Source organism: Peromyscus leucopus, chromosome 12 (genome assembly GCF_004664715.2).
Source record: "Peromyscus leucopus breed LL Stock chromosome 12, UCI_PerLeu_2.1, whole genome shotgun sequence".
Taxonomy (NCBI): domain Eukaryota; kingdom Metazoa; phylum Chordata; class Mammalia; order Rodentia; family Cricetidae; genus Peromyscus; species Peromyscus leucopus.
This window is the reverse complement of record NC_051073.1, coordinates 76,520,624-76,536,351: the sequence shown is the minus strand read 5'-3', so window position 1 is coordinate 76,536,351 and position 15,728 is coordinate 76,520,624. Positions and strand designations below refer to the sequence as shown.

Genomic DNA, 15,728 nt, shown 5'->3' with positions numbered 1-15,728 from the left:
TTCAGCGCAAAGAATCCGACCACCAGCTGAGTTTCACACAAGTTGCTGTGGTTGGTTAATAAACAAGCTGACTGGCCAATCGCTGAACAGGGTAAGGTTAGGAGGAAAAGCCAAACTGAGAATGATGGGATGAGGAAGGGCGGAGTCAGGAGTCGCCAGCCAGATGCAGAGGGACCAGGAGATGAACGTGCCATGCTAATAAAGGTACCTCCACGTGGCAGAGTGTAAACAAGGAATATGGGTTAACTTAAAATGTAAGATCTAGCCGGGTGGTGGTGGCGCACGCCTTTAATCCCAGCACTTGGGAGGCAGAGGCCAGCCTGGTCTCCAAAGCGAGTTCCAGGAAAGGCGCAAAGCTACACAGAGAAACCCTGTCTCAAAAAAAAAAAAAAAAAAAAAAAAAAAAAAAAGTAAGATCTAGCTAGTAATAAGCCTGAGCTATTGGCCAAGCATTTATAAATCATATCCAGCCTCTGATTCGGCTATTTGAGAACTGGCAAGTGGGAAAAAAAGTCCACCTACAGGGGTGATTTGCCATAAGCTGCATGCATGCAGTTAGCTTGTATTTCTCTAACTGTTCCCATGTCCTATAAAAGGTCCTGCACACCTCAGCCTCTCTACAAAGGGTGAACTTCGGTAAGGCATTAATGTTTTTTCTCAGAATTAGGAAACTAGTTAATGTCCCCTGTGTTGCTTTCTTCTACGTGTCTGTTAATCTTTTATTGCCTCCAATCCTTCCCACACTGGATCAGAAAAGTTCCCAGGGTCTGGGGTGACAGCTGGTATTTCCAGATAAGAAACCTGAGAAGCATCAGTTCTCAAAGAATTTTAGGGGAAAATATTAGAGAAAAAAAAATGGGGTTTCTGGGAATGATCACATCTGTCCCATGCATGACTGACAAAGAGAAACTAAAACCTGCCAAGAGAATCACCGACATTATGAACGAGAAGAGAGTGTGCAAGCCGCCCAGCACCAGCAATATTCTGTGCTGTCCAGAGGTCCACTGATCCTTGCAAGTGAGAGACTGTCTCCACAGGTCTTGCCTCTCAGAGACCCATTGGACAAGCGTTCATATGCTGATCTGAAACTGGGCCACAGGGTTCCTAACAGACCAAAGTGCAGATACCACCAAAGTCCAGCTTGGTGAACCGTGATTTTTTTTTTAATTACTTACAGGAATATGTGTGAAGGGCTACTTACAGAACCAGAAATGACTCAAAGACAGCTGCATCACCAAAGCCCACCCCAACATAGGTGACAACTCAGAGAAGCCGGGAACCTGGAGCACACCGCACAGCCTGCACACAGCTTAACAGGTTGGAGACTGTCCTTTCCGAGTAAGTCTTCCAGGCAGCTCCCCTGGTTTCTGCTTCTTCCAGGCAGCTGGTCTGGTCTCAGTCTTCTTTGCAGCTAGGCCTAGTTTACTATGACAGGGAGGGGCCTAAAGAATCTGCTCAGTTTCAGGGAGTTTTTGATGTTTTGTTTGTTGTTGTTGTTTACTTCCCTGCTTAAGGAGCTTCCCTGCAGGATAGAATGTTTTAATCTCAGAGGAGACTGTTACACAACACCTTCAAGGAGCCCTTAGTCTGGCAGAGTGATTCATATTGACCAGAGTGGTATCATGAAAATAGGTTTTGGAGGATGTAGTGAAGCAAGAATGGGAGGTACCAGCGGACACGGAGATGTTGGCAGGAAGGCAAGGATGCAAGTCTTAGTAAAGGACCATTGGCTGGAGCTGAAGACTGGATGAAAATACAGAGGTGACGGATGCAAAGAGTATTACAATGTTGAGTAACAATGTGCTTAATGATGGAAGGGGTGTGGGACAGTAGTGAGGCTAGATGGCAAAGTCTGGGTGATTCTGGGACTTGCAACTGGGTATATTTCAGTGTCATTCATGGATACAGAAAGTCAAGAAAAGGAATGGTATGTGTGAAGGGGAACAATTCAGCCTGAGGCTTCTAAGGAGAGGTGCCCAGTAAGCACGTGTGGATCCAGAGGTCAGAGTGGGGCTGAGCTGGAGTCAGCAGCCATGACATGGGAATAGGGAAGGTCATTAGGAGGACAAGGTTGCCCAAGAGAAAGAGGACAGAAGAGGGGAGGGGAGAAGGGACAGACAAGGATGAGGTGGGTATGGCGCTTCCTGGTTACTCCTACAGGAGCTGTTCACCCGAAGCTATAGTTCTAAGTGTTTGCATTTAGAGATTCATTTCATCTTCAGAACAACTTCGGGAGGCAGGCGCTCTTACCATTTCTGCTTCACCGATAGGAAAGCTCAGTTAATCAGTTAGATAACTTGTTCAAAGTCATAAACTCTATAAGGGGCAAGAGCCAAGATCTGAATTCAGAGTTGACTTTTTAACCCCCATAAGTGCTCTGCTTCTCAAATAAAATACTATAGTCAAAGCTACATTTGTGCTGAGTCCTGTGCCAAGAACTTTACTGGTTATTGAATTTAATGCAGATAATTTAGGAGATCAATGAATTGATGAATTACGGGGTATGGTATCTGGATGGACCGGTGGCTAACACATGTATATAGTATATCTATGGGAAAATAGATACATGGATGGGTGAATGGACCGTAAGACTAGAAACTAAGTGCAAAGATGGGCAGAGGAATAGACAAACAAGTGAGTATGTGTATGGATGAAGAGTGGCTGGGTGAGTGAGTGATGGGTACACAAACAGAGAAAGGGAGATGTGGATAGATGGGTGTGTAGATGAGTGCTTAGATGAATGGAAATTAGACAAAGGATATAGGGACGAGCGAATTCATGGACGGGTAGATGGATGGGTGTGTGAGGGTGTTGTATAGCTGTTTCCTCTAAATTGAAGCATTTCCTCCTAGGAGGAGGAAGGATGCTTGTAAGAATCAGGAAGTAAATGAAACCTATAAAGCTCAGGCAGCTCCTGAAAAGGTCACAAGGCCTCCCTGAGGCTATATGAACAGTAGCAACTGCTGGGGAGAGCTGCCCGACACTCTCTAGTGGAGCTGCCTACAAGCTGTGCAGGGGGTTCCAAGAATGCAACTTCCAAGAGCATGGAGCCAGGCATGGTGACATATTCCTTTAATCCCAGTACCCCAGAAGCAGAAGCAGGCAGGTCTCTGTGAGATGAAGACCAGCTGATCTACAAAGGTAATTTCCAGGTCAGCTAAGGCTATAAAAAAAATAAAAAAAAGTCTTCACTGGGGACTGGAGAGACAGCTTGCCAGCTAAGGACACCACTATGATCACAGCATCCACATTAGGAGGCTCACAATTGCCTGTAACCCCTGCTAGAGAATCTGATACCCTCTTTTCTGACCTCTGTGGACGACCTCACTCATGCATGAGCACGTGTAGACACACACACACACACACACACACACCAAAAATAGAATCTCAGGTGTCATCACCTATGCTGGAGTGGGCTTTTGATGATGCAGCTATCTTTGAGTGTGCCTGGAGGTAGCCACAATAAGCCAACCAGGCCACACTAAGCCAGAGTGGAGTGAAATCATTACACTGGTGCCCTATCAGGAGTGAATGAATAGACATTTCTTCACAGCTCTCCAGGCTCATACAACCCTGGCCAAAGGAACAGACAAGTGAATGGCTGCATAGAAGGGAGGGTGAAGGAATGGGAAGATGAATATTTAAGCATAAACAAGACGATAGCTATACAGATGAGTAGGGGACTGGATGGAGGAGTAAATGGATGGACAGATGGGTGAACAGTAGCAGAGGATGGATGGTCAGATGGTAGGGTGGCCAGAGGAATAGACGGTTGGATGACTGAATGGATGGTTAAGTGTGTGGATGAATGGGTATTTGATATCAATCAATGAACCCCTATTCTTACACCTAGAAAACGAACAAGAAAAGATGCTAATTATCATCCCTAGTCTTTCCCACTCCTTTCTCCCCTACATCCCCCAGCAAGTGGGGACAACACTCTCCATCTCCACCTCTCCCCCTGTACAGACATCGGGGTGGTTTCCAGCCATCCTCATTCCTTGCTCTTCTGTCTTGATGCTGTCTTGAAAGCACTTTCAAACAACAGCCCAGGATGAAGGCAAGTGGTGATTGGGGAAATCTTTCTGTCCCCGGTTGTCTCTTTATCTTAACCCTTGATTCCCGTGACCTAGGTGGATGTCAGGGCTGAGGTTGGCATTTAAGTGGGAAGTCCTACTCAGCACCCCAGGAAGTAGGAAAGGCAAACCATTCTCGCAGGGAAGTCATTTGGGAAGCAGCATTCAGGCAGAGTTAGACACCAAAAGTCGAGGTGCCACCTATGCCCACCCTGGAGTCAGAGGGACCCAGCTGCAGAAAGAGCTTCACTTTGGTTCCACTGTCCGGGGCCTGTGCAGTCTTGGGGATTCACTCTTAGCCTTCTTGACTCTCTTTTTCTTCACAGCAATTGTCACTTCATCTGATGGCCAAGAACGACAAGAAGATGCAGAGAAAACCCAAAAGCTTCCAAGAAAGAACAATCACGTAGATTTCATGGGAGGAATAACCCAAGGAACCCGTGCTCTGGGTTTGTTAAGAAAGAAGTGTGAGTTTGTGGGGCTCATGGCATCCCCGCCTCAGGCTCCTGCCGCCACTGGGCACTGGGATGGCCTTTGTGGAGCCCAGTTTGAGAACCAGATTCTGCTTCCTGGCCTGCAGGCTCAGGCCCTTGGAGCTGTTCCAAGGCTTGCGTGGGGGAGAAGCAGCAAGTATGTGAGCAAGGGGTCCAGATTGGCGGGGCTAGCCTTGGAGCTCCTCCCCCAATCCAGCCCTCACCCCTACCCCGCACCAGGTGCTAAAAGGCAGGGCACCCAGCTCCCAGGGGAAAAAAAAAAAAAGAGCTGCTTGTGGTGGCGTATGAGTCACGCAGAACCGTGCAGTGGGCCCCCGCAGCTGGCTAACGGACGCCTTCCACTGCTTGCTCTCACCCTTCTTGTCCATTTTCTCTCCACAAGCTGACCTGTTTTCACACGGCAAAGGAGCCTGGAAGCTTGTCACAGATATCCACAGGACTGAGTAGCTGGGTTCAGCTGGACTCCATCTGAGAAGTATAATTTTCATTTTCTTTTACTTTCCCAGAAGATAGCTTTTCCTCTGTCCTTAAGCATTTAGCTCTTCGAATAGGTTTTGGTGGAGGTCATGAGGTAGAATCCACAGGCCTAAATCGGGGGGTGGTGTTCAGTACTTCTGGATTTCTCAAGACAGAGTCCTGATCACCTTGCTGTGGGCAGAAAGCTCACACAGTCACACACAGGAAGCTTAGGAAACAAGTAATGAAGAAGACACTTGCTTCATGAATGTCCCCGACAGCAAAAGCCTCGGCTGTATTTCAGGCGACAAACTTTTTGTTTTGTTTGTTTTTTCGAGACAGGGTTTGTCTGTGTAACCGCCCTGGCTGTCCTGGAGCTCACTTGCAGAACAGACTGGCCACAAACTCACAGAGACCCACTGCCTCTGCTTCCCAAGTGCTGGGATTAACGGCGGATCAAAGGTGTGTGCCACCACTGCCCCGCTCAAGCGACAGACTTTTTAACTGTCTTGTCCTTGGGCATGCATTAGTCGGTCTGTACACTGAATAGGCTGCCTTTTGGCGCAGTTTATTTATTTCTTGTTTTTTTATTTTACATTTTGGAAGCTGTCATTGTTCTATTGCTGTGAAGAGACACCACGACAGTGGCAACTCTTATAAAATATTTAACTCGGGGCTTGCCTATGGTTTCAGAGGGTCAGTCCATTATCATGGCAGGAAGCATGGCACTGGAACAGTAGCTGAGAGTTCTACATCCTGATCTGCAAGCAGAGAGGGACTGGGTCTGGCTGGGTTTTAAAACCTCAAAGCCTGTTCCCCAGTGACGCATGTCCTCCGACAAAGCCACACCTCCTCATTCTAATCCTATCAAACAGCGCCACTCCCCGATAACCAAGCACTTAAATATATTAGCCTACGGGGGCCGTTCTCATTCAAACCACCACAGAAATCAAGACCTAAAAGAGGTCCTTTTAAAACCCCGAGACAAGCCAGTGGTGGTGGTGGTGGTGGTGGTGGTGGTGGTGGTGGTGGTGGTGGTGGTGGTGGTGGCAGCCTCGTCTGTGAGACGGGGCATCCTCCTAGCCTTTAATCCCAGCACTTACAGGGCGAGGGCTGAGACAGTATTTTGTTAAATTGTACAGACTGGCCTGGAACTTGTCATCCTCTTGCCTCAACCTCTGAAGTAGGCAGAATTACAGGCATGCACCACCATGCCCAACATCATACTAGACTTCTGTGTGTGTGTGGAGGCCAGAAATTGATGTGAGGATGTCTTCCTCAATCATTTCACCTTCTTTTCTGAAATAGTCTCATTGTGCCTGGAGCTTGCTGTGTGGGCTGGACTGGCTGGCTCTTGAGCCTTGGGATCTGCCTATCTGTCATCCAGCTCTGGTTACAGATGCAGAGAGCCACATGTAGTGGCCGTAAAAACACGCATGCATATCCGAACTCGGGACCTCAGGCTTGCACAGCAGGCACTTTGCTCATTGAACTGTCTCCCCAACCCCGGGTACGAGATTTCTTACGTGTATTCATCCCCATAGCAACCCCCCAGGGAAGACTTCACTGCCTTATTTTACAGATAAGGAAAGTGGGGTTCAAAGCAGTCACTTTTCCAATGCCACGTGTCTGGTAAGAAGTAGAGTCTGGATTTGAACTCGTGACTCTGATCCTCACTAAGAGTAGTGACTTAGGGAGGTGGCTCTGCAGGTCTGAAGGAGGAGCAGAGAGGCTGTCTCAGCACGGGAGGACCGGACACTGTTTTGCTAGACACAACACCAGGGCTCCTCCACACATAGATCTGTGCCAGGAGCCCCAGTGCTGCGGGTGTGAGAGGAATAAAGAAGCTGAAACCGTGCCAGCAGGGCCAGCCCTGGCCCGGCCCCCACCTGAGAGCTCAGGAAATGACACACCTGAGCTGTGACGCAGGTTGCTGGACCAGGCATCTCCTCCCAGGGGGAGGGGTCTGAGGACGGCCGCCTTAAGCTCCTCGGCAGGCCTTCCAGGCTGCTTTCCAAGCTTACCCCACAGTGCGGTCGAGTAGGCACACAGGTCTCTGCGGCCTGGGCTCTGGTCCTACTGTGTGTTCCCAGACAATCCTCTAAGTATCTCTGGGCTTCCTCCTTGTCTACAAACCAGAAATTGCTTTCCTGCCTGTCTTCTGGAGGAAAAGCTTGAGGAATGAGATCTCTTACCCCTGGGGATCTGACATTGGGTCAGAACATAGTCTCTGGAAAGAGGCGGGAGCGTGTACTCTGCGTGGTGTATCTGTGAGAAGTATTAGGAAGCGTGAAAGAGCACCCTGGGGGCTGTCTGTAAGTTGTTTTCACAAGTAGAGCTGTTCCTGAGGACAGCTTTCTCTGGATACACACGCATCTGAAACGCCGCCTTTTCAGCTCCTCTGACAGGGAATGGGTCAAGGCGGGCGCTGTGGCTGTGGGTAGTGACGGGCAAGTCAGTCACCTCTACTGTGGACACGGCTGTGCAGGACTCTGGTCTCACCCGCTCCTGGTCCAGGTGGATAACTGAGGCTCCAGAGGGGATGGCCAGCGAAGTTCCAGCTCCAGGACACTCAGTAAGGAGACATGGGACGGTGGCGGCCGGCCTTTCGGGCCTGTGTTTGGGACTGCGTGGGGAGAGCGGCATGGAGGTCCAGCCAGTGCCACTCTGCAGAGACTTGCTCTGGGTTACCCTTCTCCTCCACCAGCCTTGGCTTGGCAGGAAGGAGGCTGGGGGAGGGGGTGGGCAGAGCTTTACAGTGGGGGAGGCAGGAATTCTGCTGGAAATCATTCAAATGAGGCTATGAAACCAAAACCCTGTCTCAGAACAAATTGGCCAGATTTGGCCTGGAGCCGGGGTGCAAACGGAGCGGAGGAGGTTGGGCCCTGGCTGAGGCAGGGAGAGGCTGAGCAGAAAGAACTCCAGTGTGTGGCCCCCGGAGCTTAGGCTCTGGGCGAGATGAGTAAAGGGGCAGTTATCCCCATTTCCCCTCTGTGAGCTGTGAGACGCCTGTCAGGACGGAGAAGGTGGGAGGCCACCAGTCTGGCCTGACCTGGAAGGAGGGCCTGGTCCACACTGATGACCTCCAAGACTGCTCTGACGCTCCCTATCTCTTTCCTTGTCCCTATTCCCGCCATCTGCTCCCCAACGTTCCCCACCTTACCCAGTATTCAAGCTTTTCTGTTTGCCTTAAGGTCCAAGGATCCAAAAGGGTAAATCTGGCCAGGGGCCAGGTAGGGAGAGGTCCCCATCTGAGGCGTTAGAGATGCCGAGGGGAGGGGGTGTTTCTCATTTTTGCGCAGCAGGGAAGGCTTTGATGCCACTCACTGGGGCACAGTTGCCAGGAACTGGCACTCCTGAATGCCTAGAGACAAGCACAGGGCAGAAATAGGGGAGGAGATGGCGATGGGGGCAGTGGTCACTGGGGCCAGGCAAGAGCAGCAGGTGTGAAGGAAAACCAAGCCTTTAGACGCCCCTCCAAGGAACTTCTGTGTGAGGGAGGTAACCCTGGAGAGATTACTCAAGTTCATGCTGCCTAGACAGGGGTGAGAAGGTGGCTAGGAACAGACCAGGAGGCCAGGACAAGGTCCAGGGCAGTTCCTCATCTGGTGTTAGCGGCCCACCCAGCGGTCACACTGTGTGTCTGAGACTCTCCTAAGGGAAGACAGGGCTCTTTGCCATGCTATCCCTGGCTCTCTCTCCTCTCCTAGGGCCAAGACCCAGCCTCAGAACCAGGCAAAGCAGGACTCTAACACAGGCCACCATGCCCTGCCTGCCCCACCTAACGCTCCCATCCTGGTGCCACCCTGGGGGTCTGCTGACATCCTACTCTGCAAACACTCTCCATCATTCGAGGTTCTGCCTGTGTTCCGGGACAAGCCCTCCTGCTTTGTGTCTCAGCCCTGCAAGGGCTCCTCTCTCCTCTCTGAGCCGCTAGCCATCAGAGAAGGACTTCCTCCCCATGATCCCCGGAGCAGGAGTCCACTGCCTCCACGGCTTTAGTCCGCTCCTTCCACCCCAGCAGAAGCTTCCAGAAGCTTTTCTGCTCTTCTCTCCATGTGAACCTCAGAGTGGGTCTCAGTCTTGTTCACTCCGATACCACCCCAGAGAATTCCCAGGATTCTCTCTGCCTTCCCCAACCAAGCTCCTAACAGGAACTTCTCAAGGAATGAGAAGGGACCCTCTTGACTCCTGATGGGTGGGACCTTACTTCTGGCCCTTCCTCTGGGATCAGGCTGGGCTTAGATCTCTCCCCTCAACCCTTCCTTTTAACTGAGGAGGGCCACAGGGGTGGTGAGAGCTGGAGAGGGATGGGAGGGGTGGAGGGGTGGGGGGACCAGTCCGGTGTTGTTCTTGGCTGGAGCCCCCAGCCCCAGGGAAATCCTGACTCTGTGGAAAACTGAGCAGGCAGTCAGGCAGGGGAGGAGTTGGGGGAAGAAGAGGAGAGGGAGGAGGACCAGGGCTCAGGGCGAGGTGGGGACTCCTTTCATAAATCAATCCCACCAGCCTCAGGCCTGACAAAAACCAGAGACCCAGGCTCCCTTGGGGGGTCAGGGCAGGGGAAGGGACACAGACCCTGGATGGGCTGTGGAGGAGGAAGGGCTGAGGACAGAACCGCCTCTCTGCAGACCCCCCCCCCAACAACAACAGGTGTGTGCGGTGGGGGAGGGTCTCAGAAAACAGCATCCCGACTACCAGGAGAACTGGGGTGGCTGAGACGGATTGACAGGGGAGCGCCCCCAGGGTCTGCCACTCAAAACACTTTTATTGCCCCAACCCAGTCCTGGCTCACTGGCTGAGGCATTGACGTCAAGTTATTTCACCTCTCCAGGCCCCCATCTCCTCAGAGTGAGACGCTGCAGCGTGGGGGGCTCGTGAGGATGGAATGACTATTTCCAGAGGCTGAATCCCACTTTCCCATCCTGACGTCTTCTGAAGCTTTCTCTGTCCTGGCCAGGAAAAGGATCCTTGTCTAGAGCTAACGGGTCAAAGGTTAAGAGTTCAGACTCCACCACTTGGTGAGCGTGGCCTTGTGGGATGCTGTAGCCCCTCAGATCCACAGTTTATGTCTGTGAGGTGGATGTCAAATTGCCTGTTTGGCAGGGCTGTCCAGCCAGTGAGATACGGTATGTGAAGTGCTGGCATTACGCATCCCCAGCGTAAGATCATTGTTTTCCAGAGCCTGTCTCTCAGATGTCTGCAGGTCTCAGCCTTCTGAAAGGGGCGTCTCTCCTTCCAGATCAGCAATGTGGGAAACCACTGCGGCCCACTCCCTAGTGTTCTCACCACTCGTGAGTGACCTACGAGCCTCCTGTCCCCACGTGTTATCCTGTGGCCAATGTCTCCACTTGGCTGCTTTACCACTGGGACAGAGCAGCTCTGGGTTGAGCCGTGGTCATTATTACCAAGGTGTTGCACAATCAACACAATGCATGCTTGGATGTAAGCTGTCCTAAGCGGCCATAGGCCCTCACTCAGCCTATGGAACTCACTATGTAGATCGGGCTGGCCTCGAACTCGCAAAGACGAGCCTGCCTCTGCTTCTCAAGTGCTGGGATTGAAGGTGTGTGACATCACAGCCGGCATAAGGTCCCATTCTAGCTCCTCACTTTGTCCCATCCACAGCCCTGTGGTGACTCACTCAGCACCACCTTGCAACACCTTCCTGTCCCTGTTAGATCCAGGCCTCACTCAGTTTCAATCACATTCTTTTTGTTGTTGTTGCTTGTTTTGTTTTTCCAGACAGGGTTTCTCTGTGTAGCTTTGGAGCCTGTCCTGGAACTTACTCTGTAGCCCAGGCTGGCCTCAGATTCACAGAGATTCACCTGCCTCTGCCTCCTGAGTGCTGGGATTAAAGGCGTGCGCCACCACCATCTAGCCTTAATCATATTCTTAATAAGGGTATACTGAGATAACCCATCGGAAATGGGGCCCATTTTGAAGGATATACTGTTCCTCCGATAGAATGTCAAAGCATGGTCATGCTTAGTCCCTAGATAATAATGTTTTCTTGTAATTATGTTATACCATGGCTTTCCAGGAAACTGACCAACCCATCTTCTGCCCTAGGATTCCCCTCCCTTGGCAGGCTTACCTTCTTCTCCAGCTTTCAGGACAGGACTCTTTCCTCACGAGAAATCCTTGGGGTGTATGTGTGGGTGATGACTGGGTGGGCAGACACTGGTCCTGGCTACTCTAGGCCCCTGCCTTTGAGTTTGAACAACTTACTGGGCTGTCTTAGTTAGGGTTTCTATTGTTGTGAGGAGACACCACAAACACAGCGACACTTATAAAGGAAAATATGTATTTGGGTGGCTTACAGTTTCAGAGGTTCAGTCCAGTATCATCATGGCGGGACGTGGCGGCATGCAGGCCGACATGGTGCTGGAGAAGGAGCTGAGAGTTCTACATCTTGATCCGCAGGCAACAGGAAGTGAACCGAGACACCAGGAGTGGCTTGAGCATATGTGAGACCTTAAAGCCTGCCTCCAGAGAGACACACTTCCTCCAACAAGGCCACACCTCCTCCAACAAAGCCACGCCTCCTAATAGTGCCACTCCCTATGAGCTTATGGGGGCCAATTACATTCAAACTACCACCTGGGTCAAGCCAGTTCAGCCAGTTCAGCCAGCGGGGACCCAAACTAACCTCCTTCAAACACTCGAAATCTGTTGCTGGATCGTTTTCCTGAAGACTGCCAACCTCTAGGACTTTATATCCTGCTGCAGTCCCAAGGGTGCATGTCCCAGGGTGCAGGGGACAACAGAATCAGACCCAGCCCCCCCCCCCCATTGCTGGCTGACGATCATATAGGGCAGACTGCCATGGTTTGAAGGTACAGGCTCTTCTCGGTGGTTGTGGGCCCGTGAGAAGGCAGGAGGAAGGGGTAGCTGGTGGGTTTGCCCAAGTTTGTCTTGTCGCCTAGATGCCAGCCTCTGAAGAACGAGCTGGTAGTGCTGGCCCTTCGGTCCTTCTGTTTGCTAAGTCTCACATTCTCTTGGGGTGCCCCAGGTCTGTCTGTGACTCCCCCCAGCCACCTCAGTTGTGCATGGTTAGAGACACCGAGTCTCCAACAGCGAGGGCCTTCTGCCACCTCCACAACAGGTGTACTTCCAGACTCTGATCGCTCCCAGGAGCGGGCACCCACGGCCTGTCAAGACAGCTCCCTCCAGGGTGGGCAGCTGAGAGGACTGGGAAGTTCAAAGTGGAGAATAGCGAGCAAGCATGTCTCCCTGATCCCTCTGTGGAAGTGAAGAGGGGTCAGGGAGCACAGCTGTGGCCAGACATCCACGAGGGAGGGAGGTGGGCAGGGCCGCCTGCTTCGGGTGAGGCCCAGGCTTCTGGAAAAGAGGCTACAGCCTGGGAGACAAAGGACAGGGTTTGCATCACCCCTTCACACCGTCAGCTCACTGTGTGGCCTTACGCAGTCCCTCCTCCCTTCAGCCTCAGTTTCCACAGATGCAAATGTGTAGGGATAGGCTTGGGGACATCCAGGGATCTTCCCCCGGTGAAAGCCACTCTTCTGTGTGTCTGAATATCTGGCACTGGTCTGCAGGGGCTGGGCTGGCTAGAGAGAATGGGCCCTGTGTGGGGTGGGACAAGATCCCCTTTCATTTCTCCAGGCCTTGGCAGGAGCCACGGCCTCCCCCTCCCCCACAGAGGTCAAGCGGACGCTGACCTGGGGGGCATAACTGCCTTGAACAGTCGGGGTCAGGAGCTGGCATTTTGAGCTGCAGCAGTACTGGGTGCTTTGTGTCCCTCACAGTGACTCAAAGTCTTTCTTCCTTCGCAGCAGCCTTGACGGGGCCTCACTGGCCTAGGCATCAAACAGGTCTGCTAAGGAATTCAGGCCCACCACCTATAAAACCAACCAACCTTAGGCAAGTCGTTGGCCCTCCTTGTCTGGGGTTTACCAACTCTGATGTCCACCCTGCCTGGCTGTGGGGAGCAAACAGTATGCCCACAGTGCTCACTCCACGAGGAGCTCCCACGCTGATCGGCATCAGAGAGGCCTTCCAGGCAGAGGTGCTAAGGATGGTGAGATGAGTCGGGACCTGCCCCTCCTGTCCCGGCTCTCCGTCTCTCTGCCTGTTTGTCGGTTGGGGCATTGGGGACTTTCAGTTCCAAGCTCTAAAATCTGGGCAATTTAAGGCAATCAAAACTAACCCTCCACTTGCCCTGTTTATGCCGAGAGAGAAACATCTCCTGGCTGATGGGTTCCAGGTGTGCTCTGTGCCCGCCTCCTGTGCCCTGTGGTGACGGTGGCTGTGACGATGCCCCACTGGCTGGGAAGGCTCAGTGAGGCCAGACCTCTCCAGCCTGGCTTCCAGCCTTTGCCAACTGTAGGGCTGGATCAGGCCCTACCCAGACGGGTGGGATAGATAACAGCCGTGTGCTGGATATGGCTCAAAGCCGGGCCACGCTGTCTCTATACAGAGCAGCCCACAGGGGAGGGGCCCGACTCCTCTGGCCTTGACCTCCAGAGGTGGGAGCTCTCCAGACCATTTTCACAGATCCATAAAACTCACTTAGTGGGAGGTCAACCGTGCAGTGGCTCCAGGAGCCAGGTGGGAGCCCAGAGGGCTCCAATGAGGTTTCTTTTATTGCCATTATATATTAATTATTGTGTGACAGCCATTGCTTACTAACTGGCATGTGGGCTTGTGTGTGATCATGATGGCACCTGAGGGGTTGCCCCAGCCCTACTCTTTTTGAAATTATTACCATTATTAATTTTAGCCACTACACTCTTGGTAGTCATCTCATAATACAGTGTTATTGCTATAACTTCTTAAAGAGCCTACTAACTCCAAGTGTAACACGAGGGTGTAATTACAAACATATTATCTTTATATTTGACTACGTCTGCCTTCCTCCAGACTGCAGGCTCCCCAAAGGCAAGTTGGCTGCAAGCTAGTTTCCTGCATGGAGTTGTAGGTACCCGGTAGAATTTTGGTGACTGCATTTCTAAATGAACAGTTGAAACTCAGTCAGTAGGAAGGCAGGAGAGATGAGACCGGACTATAGACAGTGACTGAGAAAGGGGACCGTATGAGGACGAAGCTTTTGGAGTCGCGTGGACCTGAGCTGGGAGGGCACACCAGGCGGTGGGGAGATACACCCTCTGGGTGAGCAGGGCAATTCTGGGACAGAGCAGCTGGGCAAGGCGGATCTGTACCTCCTGCCGCAGGAAATCTGAGGGAGTCCGTGGGTCCAGGTTTATCTCGCCTCATAAGACCCTCATAACCCAGAAGGACCCCCAGCTAGCTGCACCCCACACACACACACATACCTTCAAAAGGGCATTCTGGAAAGTATTTGGGCCATTTGGGGGAAGAGGTGGAGCACGGATCTGTTTTCTAAAGGGTAGGGTGGGTCTTTCCCAGTCTGTGTCCCAGATGTCTCTACTCACTTACCTCCCAGTGGCCAGTCCTCGGCCCCAAATTCTGGGAGTGTGGAAAGGGAAGTTTCTTGGACTCTCAAAGACCTGAGCTGTAGCCGGGCGGTGGTGGCGCACGCCTTTAATCCCAGCACTCTGGAGGCAGAGGCAGGCGGATCTCTGTGAGTTCGAGGCCAGCCTGGTCTACAGAGTGAGTTCCAGGAAAGGCGCAAAGCTACACAGAGAAACCCTGTCTCGAAAAACAAAAAAAAAAAAAACAAAAAAAAAAAGAAAAGAAAAGAAAGAAAAAAGACCTGAGCTGTAAAGCAGTTCCCTCACCTCTGGCCCTGAGACCTCGGGCACTCTTAGCTTCAAGTCAGCTCCCTCATCTCTACAATGGAGGTGATAACCCTACCTTGGGGTGTTGTTATGGCTACGTTCAGATCCCACTGCTGTGGGCCTGGACTCTTTTTTCCTACTCTCCCCTACTAGCTATGTGGGGTGGGACGGACAGGGCTGACTTCCCGGGTCTTGGCTTCCACATCTGTCATACAAGAAGGGAGGCTCCCATCTTCTTGAAGGCCCCTTCCAGCTCCAACTTGCTTGGTTCTATTCTGAGAAGAGAGCCCCACCTCTGCGGAGGGGGGGGACGTGAACATTCTTTTAGCTGCGATTCAACCCAGGCACATGTTTGCCCAGCCCCATCCTTCACATTTAGCCTGTAGCTGTTGCCATGATGGGCACGCCCTTGGCACCAAGCTCTCCTCCCTGCCCCACGAGCCAGGGCCACAGGTGGGTGGCTCTGTTCTTGTGATGCCTAGGGGGGTTGGAAGGACAAGACGGGAAGATAGGAGAGAAGGGTAGAGGTGGTGGATGAACGGAGTTGAAAGCAAGGGTAATGTCCCCGAGTAGAATTCCAGCACTGCCCCAGCCAAGCGAGTGTTCTGGGACAAAAGTTTTATTAACTTATTGGGACTCTGCTTCCTCTTTTATGGACTAACAATAATAAGGATTTTAAAGCATTCGATTGCTGTGAGGATTAATTGAAAGGATACTTGTCAAGTGCCTGGGTTATGTATAGCTCTCTGGGAGACAGGCACCACACCCCCTTCTTCTGTTCCAGGAAAGACCTGTGGGGGCGCTTTGACGACTTTCGGAGACCCGCTGGAGGCAGCGGGGCGAGCTCACCCTGGTGACAGTCTGGGTCCTGGGCGGGGAGCCCCAGCCTGGGAGCCCTGCGTGGCTGCCGGCCCTCCCGCCCCGCCCCCACCCGCCCTGGGCGCGCACCAGCGCCTTTGATCTGCAGCCTTCCGTGGGATTAG

The 15,728-nt window shown here is 52.1% G+C and overlaps 1 long non-coding RNA gene across 1 annotated transcript; it reads left to right on the top strand.

Moving 5' to 3' along the window:
* Positions 1-166: 166 nt before the first annotated feature.
* On the top strand, positions 167-5,040 carry LOC119088872. Its single transcript, XR_005092607.1, has 4 exons — positions 167-204; positions 1,178-1,338; positions 4,403-4,706; positions 4,953-5,040. It is a non-coding gene; the product is annotated as an uncharacterized LOC119088872 (long non-coding RNA).
* The last annotated feature ends 10,688 nt before the right edge of the window (positions 5,041-15,728 follow it).